General features: G+C 43.4%; 1 long non-coding RNA gene across 1 annotated transcript; it reads right to left on the bottom strand.

The window, feature by feature from the left end:
• Positions 1 to 8,759: 8,759 nt before the first annotated feature.
• On the bottom strand, positions 8,760 to 11,847 carry LOC116723309 (uncharacterized). Its single transcript, XR_004339956.1, has 2 exons — positions 11,689 to 11,847; positions 8,760 to 8,901 (listed from the first exon to the last, which is right to left on the bottom strand). It is a non-coding gene; the product is annotated as an uncharacterized LOC116723309 (long non-coding RNA).
• Positions 11,848 to 14,527: the final 2,680 nt, after the last annotated feature.

Genomic DNA, 14,527 nt, shown 5'->3' with positions numbered 1-14,527 from the left:
TGGAGGGTCAGAGTGCAAAGAAACACAAGGAAAACAAACTTAGAAACTTAGAAATAAACAAAAAAAAACCCAAAGGTGGACGAAGGAGCACTGGATGGGAAAACAGGGAAAACAAACTCAGTCCCAAAATAAACAAAATGGTCAGGGCAGGATGGAGCACAGAGAGACTCACTGGAGGGCTCGGACGGAGCGCTGAGATGCTCGGACGGAGGCAGGGAGGCCAGTTCGGTGCACTGGGGAACTTGGAAGGAGCACTGCGGATTTATAGCTGTGGAGGAGGACAGAGATCGGAGAACGGAACTGGAAGTAGATGCAGCAGGCGATGAAGTAGGCGAGAAGTAGGAGGAAGTAGAACTGTGGCAGCCCTGAGGAAACACATTTGTGTACGGATAAAAACTAAACCCCCAGAAGAGTTTGGAACACTAAAAAACATGGCCGTCCTCCTAAAACCGACATCGTGTGTCAGAGTCGTCTGACCTGCTTCCTCTGCGCTGAGTGATCCAGCGGGTTCCCAGCAGAGTCGGGGTTGAACAGCAGGAGAGTGAAGCCGAGGTCAGCGAACGACGGCGTTGCTGAGTTTTCCTGACAAGAAAACAAACAACGGGAATATTCCTCATCCAACGGTTGTATTTGAATTTATGTCCGTGGAAACACGCAACATTCCCAGTTACCTCACACGTGTATCTGTCAGCGTACAGCACCTGCCAGGCTGTGGGCGAAGACTGACGAGGGATAGTCTGGTTGTGTTCGTCCTGGCTGAGGGAAACTGAAGCAGGTGGTGGGGAGAAAAGTCAGTCAATGGCCTCTTGATCTCTTCGTAGTAATAAACTAGAACACTTACTGGTGAACTGGGCTCTGCTGAGTCGCTGGGAGCAGCTCAGGTTGTCCAGCTCTGAGTCCATGTCCTGGTACAGCAGCAGCCTGGCCTCCTTCTCTGTTCCCAGGGATGGGTTGTCCAGCCGACACACCAGCAGCCCGCCGTCACCTGCTAAAATTAAACAAGTCAAGAAAATATCAGACACTTTCTACTTTTTTTAAAGTGTATTTTAACATCGAGTAATATTTTATTACAGATTAAGATATATAAAACAAGATTTCAATAAAGGAATGACTACATCAGCACCAATCAAATTAGTTGGGCAGTTTATTAAGTTAAAGAAATAAAGACAAGGTGAGACTAAATACTACGTTAATATGAAATAAACAATTAAGAATGAGATTTACAGTATAACAACATAGGACAACGTTGACTGAATATATTTACATGTCTCAGAAAAGAATAGTACAGATAAGCAAATAAAAATAAAAAGCTAGGGGGTTTAGGTTTCAAATAGTACATTTAAAGCATTGCATATTTCAAACGTTTAAACACCCAATTTATTGTTAGATCTGATATAATATTTAATTCCATTGAAAAAAGCAGTAAAACATGGTTTCCTTTCAGTGAATTTGCTACGATGAATGTGATATTTAGCCAATAATAAAACTCGGAATTGCTAAGCATGCGTTTACCAGAGAGGTAAACTCATCTCACCACCAAGTCCTTTTCTGTCACATACATTCTTTACTGTCTGACTTAATACAGTAGTATTGAGTACTACTGTACTTCTCCTCCTCCTTTTACTACTACTACTAATAATAATAATATATTTTAAAGAGTTGTGCCTCTCATGGTAGATGTGTTGGGTTAGTTCTGATTTAGTCTTTTTCTAGACTTTTGTTCAAATATTTTTTATCTTATTTTATTTCATTTTTGTATTTTATTAATTAACTTGTTAAGAAATAGCAAGATTAGACACCTCAAAGACACCTCGACGACAACCACTAAGTCTCGAAGGAGTTGAAAGGGAATCATTGCGGGTGCAGAGCAGCTTATGTTGTATTATCTTTCAGGTTACATGAGCGGCGGAAGAGAACAGACAGGGACAATCTTCTCCAAGGTGTGAATCTTCCTCCTAAGGTATCCGTGGCTGTGACACCTCTTTCCCAGAACTGAGAATTAGAGGACCAGGAACACCTGGCAAGAGGGGAGCCTCAGAAAAAGCGCCAATGGAAGCAGGACTACCACTGTCAGTGTCCAGTTTGTGGTCGATCAAAAAACAAAAGCACTGGCCACACACAGATTAAGGGGAAACGATACTGTCCAGCCTCTGGACAGACTGTTTTGTCTCTTGGACAAACTCATATGCTCCTGGAATCAGCAGAAGTTTTATAAAGCACAAGAAAAAAAAAACTCTTTTAATGGGAGAAATCAAGCCATGTGGATTTCATTTCATTTTCAACTGGAAAACATTATCAACCAGTCTGCTCTGTTTAGTATGGAAAAATGTCAGGCAATTCTGATTGGTCTCCAGGTACTTCAAGCTTGAATTGAGGTACCTTTGAATTGGGACATTTGGAAAGACTGAGATAAACGACGGCCGTCTCTGAGCTGCCAAACGCTTCCCAACTTGGAATAATGAACTGAATTAAAGGTTTAGAAAGTAACAGGTCAGACATTTTCTGTACACTGCTTCACAAATCAACAAAAAAGACAGAAAGAAAGAAATTCGAATCCAGACATATGGTAGGACAATAGAACCCTGCTAAATCTGAGAAGTGGGTTAAAGGCATGATTGGTGAGTTTTACAGGTCTTCATGGACCAACAACACTTTCTAAGTTATCACTGAAATATGCATCATGTATGAGCAGCAAAAGTTTATCCAACAGGCCAAAAATAACTGCATCTTCCATAATTCAAGTTTCATCAGTTTGGATCTGAACCCATTTCAGTCCAGATGAACAGTTTTTTTTAAGGTTTTAAAAAATGATAACTGTATATATTGTATATATACACAACCACAATGATACATCAGATGACTGATGTATGCAAACCCGATCTACCAAAAACAGTACAGAATATCTGTGTACAGGAATATCTTAAAACATGAATGAAACAGAAAATCCATTTTTCAAACGACAGTGTTACATGACCCAATGTTCTGTAAATCACCTTGAAATTGTCCTATTTACTTTTTGAACATGTACAATATGGTAGACAAAAAAAAATGCTAACAAGTCATTTTCTGCCGTTTCCCTTTTCTTCTCGAACATTTGAAGCTCCATCTCTTCCTAAGGTTACAATAAGCTCAAAATGATGAGTTTGACCTTTATATTTCTGAGTTGTTTTGTTTTTTTAAATGTTATGCAGGGCAGATTTATCGTAATATTGCAGGACAGCATACAGTATGCGGTGCCTGAGAAGCATCTCATTCTTCCACCTTAGAAAATACTCCTTCATATCACCCTAAATATGAAGGTACAGTATACAGCTTTTTCTAATATTTTGCCAAGTGATTGATGGTTTGCTGAGCTGTACAGATCGCTGATTCTTGGGCATAAAGTGACGTGACGGTTTGACAAGCTTGAATAGCTCATGATCAGATGTTGGTATGAAATCTCTTCAGTTGGAAATTGCTTCTTCTCCATGTGGTTCCTCCTCCTCTCCCCCGACCCTGAGGTTGAGCACTGCTTTGCATACTCTGGACATTTTCCTGCTGATTTTGCAACACACCGATTTGTGCTGGTGCCCTTTAGTTGTGCGGACCAGATAGAGTGCAGCCTTTGTGAGCAACTAGCCCCTTCGCTAAGTTGAGTACAAACTAAATACAGACTTCCATTTTATGTCGTCATGCGGGGTGAGGTGAAAAAGGTTTTTAGAGCCTCAAAAAGCAATTCCCAAGAATTGCTCAGCCTTTGACCATACATAGCATCAAAAAGCCCTCCGACCCATCCGTGAATGTCTTTCTGACTGGCAGAGGCAAAGGAGAGTTCATTGGAGCCTCCTAATGGGGCCCCTGACAAGTGCGTCCAGGCCTGCTAACGATGACAGAGGAACTTCCCACGCAATCAGCCACTGCATCAGTCTCCCAGGGAGAAAGTGGTGGCGGAGGGTGAGGGTTGGGGGCAAGCACGCATGAGGTAGCAGAAGGGAGATTGTGCATGCGTGTGCAAATGTGTGTGAGAGCTGGAGGGATGACGGCAGGCAGTTGACATTTGTCTGGCGGAACACACAGGCTTACGATTGAAGTAAGCAAAATGTGACATGTTTACCCAGCATGTTTAGTTATATCAAATCATCTCTTTAATAACACTTGAAACAATGAACCAGTTTAAAAAGAAAATGGCAATTTTCCATTTTAAGTTAACATGAAGAAGTCTTTAGTATTAATCCATTTTATTTGCATTTTGATCAATCAACCAAGTTGACCAACCATAGCCAAGTTGAAGAAAACTTTGTTTTCTACGTGTGTGTGACTCACAAAAGATCAACATCACAACACAGCAGCAAAGCATTAGAATGAATGAGCAGTTTATCTGTCCCTGCAGGCGAGTTCCAGCAGACTTTTGAAGCTCAAAAGTCAATGAGAATTACTTTGATGGTCAGTTTTGACACCAATAGCTGGGTGACCATGTCTTGGTAGATTTCGTCCTCCGCAACTTTTTCATTCCCCTTGTGTGTAAATTTCTGAACCATCTGTAGTTTACTCTGGTGTTTTTGATCCCTGCAAAAGGCTTCTCTTTTCCAGAGATTGAATGCTTCTTCGTGTGTTTGTAGTGCTTGCAGGTGTGTCTTTGAAATCTTTGTGTGTTGCATCAGTTTGGCGCGTTGTGCTAAGAGTTTCTGCTCTAAGTCTCTGATGTGGTCTACCTCTAAACTGCCATTCTTAGGAAAACCAAACTCTGTGTGCCACTGTGGAACATGTTGACAACAAACTCTGCCATGAATTCTAACCATATGATCTATTTCTGGGCCACATGGAACGTATTCTTCAGTATTTTGACCTTTATTAAAAGTTCCTCCCATTTTCCCCTTTTTTTTATTTTTTTTTATTATTTATCCTCTGATTTTTCTAAATCAGCAAAACCTTCATATAGATTGTCTAAGCCTAGAACAATCTACAAAAATCCTCAGTTATTTTAAGCCTAAAATAACCTACAAACATTCCTTCAGAGCTAAGCCTAGACTCTGAATACTGTTTTGGATTTCCTACGCCCAGGAAAATCTAACTCTGAGGTGTTTTAAGCCTAAAACCCTCTAAATTTCTTACATATATTTGAAAACAGCCTTTTTACCTTAAACACTGCTGGTTTGTTCTTCCCCAGACCAGGTTGTCGGATTCTGTCTCGATCGATCCAACCGGTGGAGTTCCAGAAAAGCCCTGGCTCTCTGACAGGCCTGCTATGGAGATGAGGGTCTTGGTGATCAGCCCTCTCCTGGCTGTCCACCGGAAGGACGAACCGGGAAGAATCCTGTTCGTGACGCCAAATTGTGGAGCGAGAAAAATTAACAAAGTCCAAACCTTGTTAAAGAGAAAGAACAAAACACAGCTTTATTTTACATCTGCACAGATGGAGAACTCAGAAGAGATCTAACTAGACAAAGGAATCACCTCTCTACATAAACTGTATACCGTCCTTCTCCCGCAGACAGAGTGTCGCCACCAACATTCCCAAGGAGCTAATCAGATTAATACACACACAGAGAAAAATGCAACTTTCAGTTAAAAATGGGTTTCAGACAGAATATTCTGTGCCTAATAATAATCGCTCCGCCGTCGGTCTGGTCTTGTCCCTCCGCAAGGTATGACAACTATTTACTTATCGCCTGTTGCTAAGACACACTGAGGCAAACTGTGAAGGCTAAAAAGAGAAACAATGACTCTGTAAGACTGAGTGAGACATAATAAACTAATTAAACATTGTAAGATTAATATTAAATAAACTTCTAATAAAAGTAAACACACTGTAAAAAATAATTTTATTCCACAAGACTTTTATAAAATAGCCAAAGCTGCACCAAGTTTCTGCTCAGCAACACAATAAACCACTAATAATAGTTTCTGCTTGTTCTAATCCTCAGCGCTCACGTAGCAGAGCTCACTTCATTTCAGCCTGTCCTGGCCTCACTTCACTGGCTGCCGGTATATTTTAGGATTCCTTTTAAAATTCTTATGTTTGTTTTTAAATCACTACATAATCTTGCCCCGGCTTACCTCTCTGAGCTTCTTCACCCATACATACCTTATCGGCCTCTTAGGTCCGCAGATCAGCTGCTTTTGGAGGTACCGAGATCAAGAAGGAAGCTCAGAGGGGACAGAGCTTTCTCTGTCATGGGCCCCAAATTATGGAACAACTTGCCTTTGCAGGTCAGGGAGGCCCCTTCACTGTCCACTTTTAAAGCTCGTCTTAAAACCCATCTATTTTATTTGGCTTTCAACTCTAGTTTTAAATTGTATGTTTTGTTTTTAAATTGTAAGTTTTTATTTTATGTTTTTTATTGTTATGTTGTGTTTTGATGTACAGCACTTTGTATCAGCTGTGGTTGTTTTAAAGTGCTTTATAAATAAAGTTGGTATGGTATGGTAAGCCTCCTGCCTCTGACTCCCCAGAGGATCCATCACTCTGCGTCTCTGAGGTCTGAGTCCGGGTCCAGAAAATTATCTTTACACCCGTCTGGCCCCCCGGCACTGCAGAACAGGACATTACCTGTCCAGATCGCTACAAAAACATTGACAAAAAAACAGAAATATAAAATACAGCGGACCTAATTCAAACCTAATTCAACATTTATAAAGAATCCTATGTCCTTTTTTCTTGCACCCCTTCAAATAAAGTCTTACCAAATTTACTTCCTTGCAACCACATTGTTTTAAATAATATCACACCCTGGTTCACTTACACCTGCTTAGTTGTTTATGCTGTGGATTAATTTCACATTGAAACATTGTAAATAAAACATCAGCAAAACAAGAAGTGAACACTCACCTGATCCAGACGCTGATCTTCTTCTTTTTTGGCGGTTGGCAAGCAACTTATTGATGTGAATTACCGCCATGAACTGGAATGGAGTGTGGATCGGGATGATCCATATATTTTCCCCCAAACCCCCCAAAAAAGAAAAATAAAAGAAACCTTATATCCTTTCTATCAATTTCGTTTTCTTAAGATAATTTATTAAATAACAAAAATATACAGACTCTGCTCTGCTGCTGCATGGAGTCTGAACCGGTTCTGATCCAAACCTGACTAGAGCTGACACACCTGAGGCTCCGCCCCCTGACCCAGCTGAGGCTCCGCCTCCTTCCAGGTGACAACAAACACCTTTATTTTCATGTTTTCCTTTGTATGAGTTGAGCTGTAAAACTTTAGGTCAGATTTGAACTTTTTCAGGTTTTTCTCAGTTTTTTGCTCATTTCCAACCAACATTTTATTGCAGGAAATCATTTCAGGAAGGAACCAGAAGATTCAGGAGTCTGGGAGATGAGACTGTAACCGACCTGAACACTGAGGCCCTAGAGCGCCCCCTGCAGGATCTGCTGCACCATTAACCAGACAGAAATGGCAGTTTTATACAAGTTATTATTCTAATTCAATAGCTGATTTAATTAATCGAGTTTTGATTGAAAAGATTGATTCTCATCTGTTTTATTAAAAAAACATCTTCAGTCTGAACACCGCAAAAATAAACTGCTGGCTAAATTAGTAGCTTAAAGCTGAAATCAACTTGAGATGTTTCTGCTTTTACTAATTTAAGCTGTGAAACTAAATGTGAAAACTTAAAATACAGCAAAAATGGCATGGAGGATTAAAATGAAGGTTTAGTTATTATATGTGTACACAGTCAGCTGCATAAAAAAACAAAGATTTTTTTAAAACTTTATTTCAATGATGAGGTAAAACTTCAAGATTTAGTTTTTACAATGAACATAAAATATATAAAATCTTTTTTTTTCCAGGTTCCACATGTTCCTGAAAACTGCTCTAAGATCAGAGTTTCTGTGGGACATCCAGTTCTAAACTGGTTAAACTGGTTTCTCTGATGGAAGCTGAAGTTTCTCTGCAGTTTCCAGTAAAGCATTTTTTTATCTGTGGAGCTTTGAGGAACATTTTCATGTCAGCAGAAGGAAGAAGCAGCAGAGAAAAGAGGTTTGAAGTGTCTTTCATGGCTTCAAAGCTGAACTGAAAATGATTCCCATGTTTCCATTCTCAGACCATTTCTGGTTCCAGGATGAAAATGAATCAGAGAGAAAAAAGATCAACTTTCCAGTTGAATCCAGTTCAGATCAAAACTCCATGAAGCCTCTAAATGGAGCCCAGTTTGAATTGGATCTTTATTGATCCAAAGAGACAAACAATATCAGACACTAAATGACAGACACGAGAAAATAAACGGGAGGAAAACCTTGGAGGTCAGAGGTCATCATCATGATCCAGTCAGTCTCTTTAGACTCAAACTGCTGCAGCTTCAACCTCTGAGGATCAGCAGGACACTGAGACCATTCTCTACTTCACAGAGATCAGAACCTGCAGAGAGAAGAAGGAAGGAGAGAGCAGATCAGTGAGTGTTTCCAGCCTCTCTCCAGCAGCAGTCAGTGACGCAGCACATCCACTAGATGGTTTCCAGGCTGCAGTCAGACTGATCTCAGAGCTGTGACCAAGATGAACCTGATCAGTTGTTTCCTGTGGACAACATGGACACAGCAACAACACTCATCTTCACACCAACACAAACGCAGGAACACAGCAAGCTGCTGCTCCTCTGATTGGCTGATTGCTGTCTCTGTGTCCAATCAGGAAGCCTGAACCATTCTCCTCCCACTGAGAAGCTGCAGCTTTACTGGGAACACTGGATCTTTGCTTTGATGCTAACTGGGTTTAGTTCAATATGCTGACAGCAGCTGGACTCACTACAAACATTTACTTACTCTAGATCATCTACAAGATCCTTCAGCTGCTGAACATCTGAATCCTTCAGGTTGTTGAATCCCAGGTCCAGTTTTGTCAGACGGGTCGGGTTGGACTTCAGAGTTGAGGCCAAATAATCACAGCTGATCTTTGACAAACTGCAGTCAATCAACCTGAATAAAGAATAAAAGATGTGAGCTGAAGCCAACAGGATGCAGGTTAACCAGTCCAACAGAACCAGTTAAAGATTCTCATCAATATTAATGCCAACAAGCTGCTGCTTCAATAAAGACCTGCTGACTTCAAAACGAGAACCAGAACCAGAACCTGGTACTGGGTCATGTTGTGTTGGAGGATTTTAGTCAGTAAAATCATTCCAGGTTCTGATCAAAGTGTTGAAGCATCAATCATCCATCCATCCATCCATCCATCCATCCATCTTCCTCCGCTTATCCGAGGTCGGGTCGCGGGGGTAGCAGCTTCAGAAGGGAGGCCCAGACTTCCCTCTCCCCGGCCACTTCTTCCAGCTCTTCCGGGGGAATCCCGAGGCGTTCCCAGGCCAGCCGAGAGACATAGTCTCTCCAGCGTGTCCTGGGTCTTCCCCGGGGCCTCCTCCCGGTGGGACGTGCCTGGAGCACCTCACCAGGGAGGCGTCCAGGAGGCATCCTGACCAGATGCCCGAGCCTCAACTGGCTCCTCTGGATGTGAAGGAGCAGCGGCTCTACTCTGAGTCCCTCCCGGATGACTGAGCTTCTCACCCTATCTCTAAGGGAGAGCCCAGCCACCCTACGGAGAAAACCCATTTCGGCCGCTTGTATCCGCGATCTCGTTCTTTCGGTCATGACCCAAAGCTCATGACCATAGATGAGGGTGGGAACGTAGATCGACCGGTAAATCGAGAGCTTCGCTTTTTGGCTCAGCTCTCTCTTCACCACGACAGACCGGTACAGCGCCCGCTTGACAGCAGACGCTGCGCCAATCCGCCTGTCGATCTCCCGCGCCCTTCTTCCCCCATTTGTGAACAAGATCCCGAGATACTTAAACTCCTCCACTTGGGGCAGGACACCCCCCCGACCCGGAGAAGGCACTCTACCCTTTTCCGGCTCAAAAAAATGGCCTCGGATTTGGAGGCACTGATCCCCATCCCGGCCGCTTCACACTCGGCTGCGAACTGCTCCAGCGAGAGCTGCAGATCACGATCTGATGAAGCCAAAAGGACCACATCGTCTGCGAAAAGCAGAGATGAGATCCTAAGGCCACCAAATCGGATCCCCTCAACACCTTGGCTGCGCCTAGAAATTCTGTCCATAAAAGTGATGAACAGAATCGGTGACAAAGGGCAGCCCTGGCGGAGTCCAACTCTCACCGGAAACGAGCCCGACTTACTGCCGGCAATGCGGACCAGACTCTGACACCGGTCATACGGGGACCTGACAGCCCGTATCAAAGGGCCCGGTACCCCATACTCCCGGAGAACCCCCCACAGGGCTCCCCGAGGGACACGGTCGAACGCCTTCTCCAAGTCCACAAAACACATGTAGACTGGTTGGGCGAACTCCCATGCACCCTCCAGGACCCTGCCGAGGGTGTAGAGCTGGTCCAGTGTTCCACGACCAGGACGAAAACCACACTGCTCTTCCTGAATCCGAGGTTCGACTATCCGACGGACCCTCCTCTCCAGGACCCCTGAATAGACCTTGCCAGGGAGGCTTAAGAGTGTGACCCCTCTATAATTGGAGCACACCCTCCGGTCCCCCTTTTTGAACAGGGGGACCACCACCCCAGTCTGCCAATCCAGGGGAACTGCCCCCGATGTCCATGCGATATTGCAGAGTCGCGTCAACCAACACAACCCTACAACATCCAGAGCCTTAAGGAACTCCGGGCGGATCTCATCCACCCCCGGGGCCCTGCCACCGAGGAGCTTTTTAACCACCTCGGCGACCTCGCCCCCAGAGATTGGAGAGCCCAACCCAGAGTCCCCAGGCTCCGCTTCCTCAGTGGAAGGCATGTTGGTGGGATTGAGGAGGTCTTCGAAGTACTCTGCCCACCGACCCACAACGTCCCGAGTAGAGGTCAGCAGCACACCATCCCCACTATAAACAGTGTTTGTGCTGCACCGCTTCCCCCCCCTGAGACGCCGGATGGTGGACCAGAATCGCCTCGAAGCCGTGCGGAAGTCTTTCTCCATGGCCTCTCCAAACTCCTCCCACGCCCGAGTTTTTGCCTCAGCAACCGCCCAAGCTGCATGCCGCTTCGCCCGCCGGTACCCATCAGCTGCTTCCGGAGTCCCACAGGCCAAAAAGGCCCGATAGGACTCCTTCTTCAGCCTGACGGCATCCCTCACCGAAGGTGTCCACCAACGGGTTCGAGGGTTGCCGCCGCGACAGGCACCGACAACCTTGCGGCCACAGCTCCGATCGGCCGCCTCGACAATGGAGGCACGGAACACGGTCCACTCAGACTCCATGTCCCCCACCTCCCCCGGGACGTGTTCGAAGTTTTGCCGGAGATGGGAGTTAAAGCTCCGTCTCACAGGGGATTCCGCCAGACGTTCCCAGCAGACCCTCACAACACGTTTGGGCCTGCCAGGTCTGACCGGCTTTCGCCCCCACCACCGGGGGTGCCAAAAGGACCACATCGTGGTCAATCAATCAATCATTGATTATTGATTAGTTCCTGTCAGATTCCAGGAATTCACCTTTCTAGACTGGGTTGAATGACCTTTGACCTGCTTCACATGAGGGGGATTTCTACACACTGGGGGTCCGAATGCTGTCCTGTTCTGACCTCAGATCAGCAGGTCCAACTCAGTTACACAGAGGGACTAAATTAAACTCTGGATCCAAGTCCAGGAACAAACTCAGAAAATATTTATTAGAACAGAAGAAATTAATTTGATTTATGATCAATTATATATAATTATTCACAGAAATATCAATAATTATATAATTACATACATCAATGTCTCCAGTCTGCAGCCTTCAGTCTGTAGAAAACCACAGAGCTCCTTCAGTCCAGAACCTTTCAGGTTGGTGCTGCCCAGCTCCAGTTTTGTCAGGTGGGTCAGTTTGGACTTCAGAGCTGAGAACAGAGAAGTCCAGCTGGTCTCTGACAACCTGCAGCCCCACAACCTGAATAAAGAATAAAAGATGTGAGCTGAAGCCAACAGGATGCAGGTTAAAACTGAAATATGAACAAATAAATAATAAAAATGTAGAAAATAAATTTCCCTGAATGTAAAAGAAACATGATGAACTGATTCTAACATCTGATCCAGTCAAACTGGTTTAAAGAGTCCAAACCAGCAGAACCAGAACATTTGATCAATAAAGAAACTCAAAGTTTTCTATCAGCCTGGATGAGTTGAGCTATTTCTGCTGGTTCCTGATCATCAGCTGGAGACTCGACTTGGTAACTGGATCAGAACCACTCAGTTTGTTCATTAATGGCCTTGGGTTCTTATTAAAGCTGCTGAAAGCCAATGGAGGCCATTATTTCCTAAGGAGACGTGACCTGATGAAGCATCATCACAGAGACGAGGCTCCAACCGACTGACAGCTGTCAGACTGAAGAGGATGGTTCCTCTCTGACCCGGCCCAACAGAACCACAGCTTCAGGACAAAGCTGAGGAACCTGCTGCTGCTGCAAACCTCACTTTCATTCATTTCATCTAGATTTGCTTTTCTACAATCAGTCATTTCTTAGATTTGGTCATTAATGATGATTTGAACTTGTCAGTGTTTGTGGCTCGACTCTGGAGGAACAACATTTCATTCTGGATGTAAAGATGAGAATCAGAAATGAGAAATAAAACAATCTGAATCTTTACCAAACCAAACTGAAACATCTCCATCATTCATTTACATCATTTGAATTATTTTACTCATTTTGTTCATCAGTAAAAAACATTTTAAAGTGAAAAACTGAAAAACAAAGTTCAATAATCTCAAAGTCTGATATAAGAAAAAAAATAATATATAAGGTAAAAAGTTTTAGAGATTTTATTCTGACATTTAAACAGGTTGTTATGAAATAAAATATATTAGAATAAAAGCATTAATTAAACTAATGTTTAAAGTATAAATGAATAATTTTATTGGATAAATAAAGAAAACAAACCTCAGATTCTTCACTTTACTGACTGAACTCTCCAGGATCTCAACCAGAGGCTTCAGATCAGAGTCTCCACCTTCATGTATGTAGATCTGATTTATTTCCAGTTCAGTCAGATCTGGGTTGGACTTCAGAGCCGAGGCCAAAACTTCACATTCATCCTTTAGGAACCACCAGCCACCAAGTCTGTGATTAGAGAAGAAATAAATTCAGTTCTAATGAAATCAATCTGGATCATAAACAGACTAAAATATGATAACAGTGATGTCATCATCTGATCAACATCTGATCTTCAATTTACTGAGTTTGACCCCACAGAGAATCTGTGCAGTTCCTGGTTAAAGTCCAGGTTCTGGTTCTGGTTCTGGTCCAGGCTTCATGTCCTCAGACCTTCAGCTGCAGTCAGATGTTGAAGATCTTCTATCATCTGTGAAGGAAAGTTCAGTTTTCTCTGCAGCATCTGATGGAGCTGCAGCATCAGAGCCTCAAAGGAGCTGAAGCAGCTGATGAAGAGGCTGACTGAGCTGATGAAGGAAACTACTGGAGATGATGGAGAGGAGGAGGAACTGCTCACAGTTCGGACTTGGACTAGACCGTGTGGCTCAGAGGAACAAAGGTTTGGATGTTAGAAGAAATTGTTGCTAAACTCTTAAAGAGCTGAAGACCAAAACAGAGCGTTTGGGTCCAGCAGCATTTTTCATGGTGAAGCAGTGAAAGTTCTCCAGTAACTAGAAGAGGCTGGGATGTCTAAAGAGTTGAAGCTCATGTCTCTCCAGGTCTTCATGGCTAACAGCTTCAACAAAAGCTGCAGATGAAGAGTTGATGAGGAAAATGGTTCCAGCTCTGGAAGCAGAGTTCTCAGAGCTTTGGGAGGATCTGACAGAAACTAGGACTTTTTCTGGAGCCAGACAACAATCACCACATTTTGCTCTCATTTACAAACTCAGAGGAAACTAGTGGGAGGAGGAAAAGTTGGTTCACTAAGTTTCTAACTGGTTTCCATGACAACAGCAGCAATTATTGGGGTTATTTTAAAGTGTCCATCAAACCTAAACAGTGATTTTATAATTTAAAAAAGACAAAGATCCTAAAAGGAGTAGCGGCTCAATGAGTGAAGAGGAGTTTAAAGTGTAAAAGTCTCTCTGGCTGATTGGATCTTTCAGACAAAATAGATTTTTTTCTAGAGTTCAGGGTTTTCTATTCATTTAAACATGAAAACTGATAAAAAGATAAATATTTTTAAAATGATCAAAATGTCTAAAACCAGAAGCTGCAGCTGTCCTGGATGAGCTGAATGTTTAGATGGTTGAATGGCTGAAATAGTCCAGAGGATGAAGGAAGAAGTTAAAGACCAAAAACATCCAGAAGCAACTTGAAGAAGAAGAAGAAACAGGAGGACAATAGAGCTGAATCAGCATTCACACAATGAAAACATCTGGACTCACCGAGCCTTTCTGCAGTTCCTCACAGCTGGAACCAGTCTCCGTCGTCCATCATCTGATGTGTTGTACTTCTCCAGGTCCAACTCATCCAGAACCTCTGACATCTGCAGCATGAAGGCCAGAGCTGAACAGTGAGTCACTGAGAGCTGCTTCCCTGAATCCAGCAGCCGTTGGATCTCCTGATAAAATGAGACGTCGTTCATCTCCACCAGACAGTAGAAGATGTTGATGCTTCTGTCAG

Source organism: Xiphophorus hellerii, chromosome 7, assembly GCF_003331165.1.
Source record: "Xiphophorus hellerii strain 12219 chromosome 7, Xiphophorus_hellerii-4.1, whole genome shotgun sequence".
NCBI classification, from domain to species: Eukaryota; Metazoa; Chordata; class Actinopteri; order Cyprinodontiformes; family Poeciliidae; genus Xiphophorus; species Xiphophorus hellerii.
The sequence above is the reverse complement of the archived record's forward strand: the minus strand, read 5'-3'. Positions and strand labels throughout refer to the sequence as shown.